Source organism: Vipera berus (assembly GCF_964194415.1).
Source record: "Vipera berus genome assembly, chromosome: 3".
Taxonomy (NCBI): Eukaryota; Metazoa; Chordata; class Lepidosauria; order Squamata; family Viperidae; genus Vipera; species Vipera berus.
Window position 1 is genome coordinate 75,355,843 of NC_138204.1, and position 7,191 is coordinate 75,363,033.

Sequence of the window (7,191 nt, forward strand, 5' to 3'; positions counted from 1 at the left end):
CCAGATGGCTGGAGGTGCATTGCTTTCTCTCCCCCCCCTTCAAGCTGACATCAAGGGAGGACAGTTCAAAGAGCAAGTATTCAGAGACAGCGAAAGTTACACTGTAGCGATAGAGAGAAACAAAGAGGCAGCCCGCAGCATCTTCCCCCCTCCCCTCCAGGACTATGGCAGAACCCAGAATAATAGTTTAGTTTAGTTTAGTTTTATTTGATTTCTATACCGCCCTTCTCCCTAGGGACTCAGGGCGGTTCACAGGGCATATATAAATAACGATACAAAAGTTAAAAGGAAATTAAACCAGTGCCCAGTTAAAAAACAACAATAATAAAGTGCTAAAAATCAATTTAAAAACCCATATTCCCCCATCAGGCCAGACCAGCTAATTCAAATAAGTGGGTCTTCAGCCCGCGGCGGAAGGATCGGAGGTCTGATAGAAGAAATAAAATTAGAAGAAATAAAATAGAAGAAATAAAATTAGAAAAAGCCCCTTAACCACTATGGATTCTGACATATGTTATATACCATGAAATGTTGACATTTCTCCTATGGAATCGCACTCAATTCAAGATTCCCATCCATTTCAATAATTGATGCTGAAATTGTGGGGAGGCTAGAAAAGCTGTGTGCAACATGGTTGCCAAACAGCAATCTTGTCTAAAAATGAGGCTGGAAACTTCCTCAAACTAGATGTTTTACTGAAATCCAGATTATCTTTGCTTTTTTCCCCATCTTCCTAGAAACAGAAAGTTTGACAAATTGGGAGGGCAGCAAATCTTTGGAGAGTTCAGTAATTTTTTTATGGCCCCTGCAATCTTTATTCCAACTATGAATTTAATTTCCAATGATGTAATTCTTGATTCTAAGATACCTGCAAAAGGAATGGCAGGGATGTTCTTCTACCTGATAGGCTATATCTGACAAAATGCAGCCAAGTTCAAGTCACATTCTGTCATGTTTTTCAGTGAGGAGAAGATCCAGGAAAACACAGATGATGATGGAAGGAATGATGAAAAATACTTTTAATTTTAAAAAAGCCAATTATGACTTCATAAAAATCTTCAAATTGATAAGCAAACTAACACTTACTGTGTGTATGTATATATGTATGTGTATATGTATATGAATGTATGTATATGTATATGTGGGCCTTAGAAAAGCTGAGCAACAACAAAGCTAGTGGAGATGACAGTATTCCAGCTGAGCTATTCAAAATTTTAAAAGACGATGCAGTAAAAGTGCTACACTCAATTTGCCAGCAAATTTGGAAAACTCAACAGTGGCCACAGGATTGGAAAAGATCAGTTTACATTCCAATTCCAAAGAAAGGCAGTGCCAAAGAATGTTCAAACTATCGCACCATTGCACTCATTTCTCATGCTAGTAAAGTTATGCTTAAAATCCTACAAGCTAGACTTCAGCAGTATGTGGATCGAGAACTACCAGAAGTACAGGCAGGATTTCGAAGAGGCAGAGGAACTAGAGATCAAATTGCCAACATACGCTGGATCATGGAGAAAGCTAGAGAGTTCCAGAAAAACATCTACTTCTGCTTCATTGACTATGCTAAAGCCTTTGATTGTGTGGATCATAACAAACTGTGGCAAGTCCTTAAAGAGATGGGTGTACCAGACCATCTTATTTGTCTCTTGAGAAACCTATATGCGGGCCAAGAAGCAAGAGTGAGAACTGGTCACGGAACCACTGATTGGTTCAAAATTGGGAAAGGAGTCCGGCAAGGCTGTATACTGTCACCTTGCCTATTTAACTTATATGAAGAGCACATCATGAGAAAAACAGGGCTAGATGAATCAAAAGTTGGAATAAAGATTGCTGGAAGAAATATCAACAACCTAAGATATGCAGATGATACCACTCTAATGGCAGAAAGTGAAGAGGAACTGAAGAGTCTCTTGTTGCGAGTGAAGAAGGAGAGTGCAAAAGTTGGGTTGAAACTAAACATTAAGAAAACCAAGATCATGGCATCCGACCCTCTCAATTCCTGGCAAATAGATGGGGAAGAAATGGAGGTAGTGACAGATTTTATTTTCCTGGGCTCCAAGATCACTGCAGATGGGGACTGTAGCCAAGAAATTAAAAGACGCTTGCTCCTGGGGAGGAAAGCCATGGCAAATCTAGACAACACACTAAAAAGCAGAGACATCACCCTGTCAACAAAAGTGCGTATAGTCAAGGCTATGGTCTTCCCAGTTGCAATGTATGGCAGTGAAAGTTGGACCATAAAAAAGGCTGAGCGCCAAAGAATTGAGGCCTTTGAACTATGGTGCTGGAGAAGACTCCTACGAGTCCCTTGGACTGCAAGGCGATCAAACCGGTCAGTCCTAGAGGAGATCAACCCTGACTGCTCTTTAGAAGGCCAGATCCTGAAGCTAAAACTCAAATACTTTGGCCACCTAATGAGAAGGAAGGACTCACTGGAGAAGAGCCTAATGCTGGGAAAGATTGAGGGCAAGAGAAGAAGGGGACGACAGAGAATGAGGTGGCTGGATGGAGTCACTGAAGCAGTAGGCGTGAGCTTAAATGGACTCCAGAAGATGGTAGAGGACAGGAAAGCCTGGAGGAACATTGTCCATAGGGTCGCGATGGGTCGGACATGACTTCGCAACTAACAACAACAACATATTTATATGTGTGCGTGTGTGCGTGTGTGTGTGTGTGTGTGTGTGTGTGTGTAATTATATGTATATATACTTCAGTTTACTAGTTTGACCTTGGAATAATTCTCCATTGAAATTCCTTTCTATATGTATGGGCACTCTAAAGCCATTAAGAGAATGTCCTTAAATAGTTAAATGTTCTCCTTCTCCTTTCTGAATCTGTCTTTAAATTATCACAATTTTAGTGATAAGGTTACTAAAGTAATTCTCTAGTAATTCATTACCTAGTAAACGTGTTAATATTTTTTTAAAGGAAGTTACAAGATTTCGCTGTGATCCCTGCAGTATAAAATTAATTGTGCCCATTTGATTAATTGTGCCCATTTGCTGGATGCAACTCAATATATAAAATTGATCCTCTCTGTATTTATTATTTAAGAATTTTAAATCAGTGTTTAACCATTGTTATAAAATATTATTTCAAACTATTCCAAAAACAAAATATTGGAGATATATATTCTGCATCAATATTGTGCTAGAAGGGGTGTAATACCTGGAAAATTATCACTTCAAAAAGTTCAAGGGCATTACTGGAAAGTCTTTTTCTTTCCTTCCTTTCATTGTCAAACAAAGCAAAAATTATTCAAACGTTGACTGATAATACACATCAACAAACCTCATTCCTATTAAAATTATTGTTGAGGCCCAGTAGCATTAATTCTGATTATACAGTAACCAATTTCTTGATCAGATACTAATATCATGTATCTCAGGATCTCCTTATATTAAAAAAAAGATAGTAAAATAATAGAAACAAATGCACTCTCCTTATTAATCAATATGTTCTGTTTCGTAGAAAACGGAAAGCACATAACAGTTGTCCCAAAGGTGCTTTTTCCAAAGGGCAACCGGAGTGTTTTTCCTTGAAAACATTTCACTTCTCATCCAAAAAGCTTCTTCCGTTCTGACTTCAGTGAGAAGCAAACCGTCTTCAAGGAAAAAGTCCACTTGCCTTTTGGAAAAAGCACCTTTGGGACAGTCATGACCCAGATAACTGAGAATTTCCATAGATGTATAACAGTTAATTATTGGAGCAATTAGACTAGTTAATTTCTTAGATTCACATTCACTTCTGATGAAAAGTGTTGTTGAAACGTTTCAATACTATCCCTTAACATATGATATTTCTTTTTTTTTTGCCAGTCCTCTCATCTTCTTAAATGTCCTCAATTGCTTATTATTGTGTAAGAGTAGCACTGGTGTTCTGCCTTGGTGTTCTGCCAAGCCCTAATAGTTCCCTGACTTTTTCAGAAATGGTTTTTCAGCTGGGGTAGACAACTTCCTGGAAATCAGAATAAGCAGGCATTTTTTTTGCATCATTTCTTTTGTTATTGGATCATTATTTTAATGATATTTATGACCTCCACTTCTTTCTTAACAACCCACACGTCTTAGGGCAGGGGTAGGCAACCTTGGCTTTTTTAATGATTCGTGGACTTCAACTCTCAGAATTACTGAGCCAGCTATGCTGGCTCAGGAATTCTGGGAGTTGAAGTCTATAAGTCATAAAAGAGCCCTGTTAGGGTTATGACAAGAATCTCTACTGCTGAGATGGCCGCTAAGCAAAGCAGTTATTCATGCTTTCGCTTAGCGGCAGCAATCCCAGTGCCAATTACTGTCATGACATTGAAAATATCTGTAGTAGAAATCACTTTGTTTGAATTCTGACAAGTATTTTAAAGGAGGAATGAAATGAAACTTCTAAAAGTTAAACATAGAAAGGGCTTAGATTCATGGATTTATTTCCATTTCTTGTTTCCATTGGTTTTGAAAGACAGACTTGATTTTTTAGCTCTGATGAATAACTTGTTTTTACATTCTGTTATAATTTACCTTGAAATAAAAGTATAAAACCATAGAATATGATTTAAACTATGGGCAAAGCGCCTTTTGATAATCCTTTAAATAAAAATGAGCAGTGTTCTTAATAAGAGATCTATTCCTTATTCTTTGCTCAAAGTTCTCCAAACAGTTTTAAACCCCATGATAGCACAATTATGTGAGCTACTTTTAAATACATTCGTACGTAATATAATGCACTTATAAAAAGTGGTTTGCTAAAAGCCATCCTGTTTAGTTATTGTATTGCAGATCTGTTTTTCAACTAAACAGAATATGTGTACAGTTTCTTAACAGAGAATTAAAACATTTCTTTCAAATATAGTTCATCTTAAGCTTTTGGGGACAGTATAATTTTAGAGCACTTAAACCAACCATCTGCTTAGTTTATTGAAAAACATGTATTTCTGTTTCCGTGCCATCCATTAAAAATATTGAGTTCATTTCAACTTTAAGTTACCTCTTTGTACATTATAGGACTGCTCAGCTATTAAAATATTACTTTCCTTTACTGCCATATGTTTAGTTTTCAAATGGCTATGTGGCAATTTTCATTCTGTTTGGCAATTTTCATTCTCAAAACTTTTTTATACTTTTAAATTAGCATGATATTTAGACAAGCAGCTGGTCTGGTCTATTTCTTTTCATTTCAAGCAATGAGAGGAGAAAATAAGGAAATAAGGGAGGTACGCTACAGGAAGGAAGGAAGGAAGGAAGGAAGGAAGGAAGGAAGGAAGGAAGGAAGGAAGGAAGGAAGGAAGGAAGGGAGAATAACACCAGAGAATACCTTTTTTGCATGGTTCACTATGGTACATAGCTTAAGACTATTGTAATGTTAACCAGGAAAAATCATGGAGAAAAGGAAATAAAATAAAACGAATAAATAAAAAATATTTTGCACTCAAAAAATATTGTTCCAGAGCGATTTTTCAGGAGGAGTGAAAGGGGAAATCCTACCTTACTTCTGGCAGTTTCTTATGAAGTGATGCTATGTGGCATTTTTAAAAATTTCTATGGAGGGTTTCATATGTGCATTGCATTTTAACATTTGGCATACAAGTTCAGGCCAATCATAAAAAAAGAGCTTCAATTTTTTTCCCCCACCAGAAGTTGTTTTTGTCATGGCTACACCTAGTTTTTCATCCTGACCCTTTCTGCTTTTTAGAATGGAATCCTTAGTAGGTCATTCAAAGATCAAGTATGGCTCTCATTTAAATGTTGCAAACCACTGATCCAGAATGACTAACAAATAAGGTTCTAAATTGAGGCTATGACTTTCAATGAATTTAACTACTACAGTAGAAGATCAGGCTTAGCTTATGCTCTTGTGATTCAGAACATTCCTGTCCTTTTTGCTCTCTCGCTCAAAAAAAGTGAGAATGTTGTTGCAGTGTTGTTGCAAATAAGAATAGCAAACCAATAGTGTTCAATGTTACGGTTCAGAAAGGGTGGACAATGTATCTTTCTAGGTAAAGGTAAAGGTAAAGGTTCCCCCGCACATGCATGCTAGTCGTTTCCAACTCTAGGGGCCGGTGCTCATCTCCGTTTCAAAGCCGAAGAGCCAGCGCTTGTTTGAGGATGTCTCCGTGGTCATGTGGCCGGCATGACTAGACGCCAAAGGCACATGGAATGCTGTTACCTTCCCACCGTAGTGGTCCCTATTTTTCTACTTGCATTTTTATGTGCTTTCGAACTGCTAGGTTGGCAGAAGCTGGGACGAGTAACAGGCGCTCACTCTGTTACACGGCACTCGGGATTCGACCCGCCAAACTGCCGATCTTCTGATCGACAAGCTCAGCATCCTAACCCACTGAGCCACCATGTCCCCTTTCTAGTCTTTCTAGACTCCTTCAAATATGCCATAATGGTTGGTATTCTTAAATGTCCAATTGCCTGAAATGTTACAAAAATCCAGTGCTTTGTATTGAAGCTGGCTTCCTTTGAAGGATGGGCATGGTTTTGTAAAGTTCAGATAGTGGACACATAATATAGAATATAAATGGAAGTACAGGTGGTTCTCGACTTACAACCATAATGAAGCCCAAAATTTATGTTGCTAAGTGAGACATTTGTTAAGTGCGTTTTGACCCATTTTATGAGCTTTCTTTCCACAGTTGTTAAGTGAATCACTGCAGTTGATAAGTTAGTAACCTGGCTGTTAAGTGAGTCTGGTTTCCCCATTAACTTTGCTTGTTAGACAGTCATAAAAGGTGATCACTCAACTTTGGGACACAGCAAAGATCGTAAATATGAACCAACTGCCAAGCATCTGAATTTTGATCACATGATTATTGGGATGCTGCAATGGTCGCAACTGTGAAAAATGGTCACTTTTTTCAGTGCCGTTGTAACTTTGAATGGTCACTAAATGAACTGTTGTAAGTCAAGGATACCATTCCACCAGTTAGTCCACTATTTGACATTAGGTCCCTAAGGAGAAGGTACTTTCTGTCTTCCCTTTTGCTTCTCTAAGACAAGCTTGCTACAAGTCAAGAGAGCTTCTCAAATCTCTAATGACTTACATTTAAAAAATCTATAGAAGTCTCCTAACCATTAGTAACCATTGAGAAAATATTCACCACTTACATTGGTCCATTTACATGCTATCTTGTGGGCCATTAATAAGCTAGCAGCCATAACAGTGTTTTGCTAGTTTATATTGAATATTACTATACAG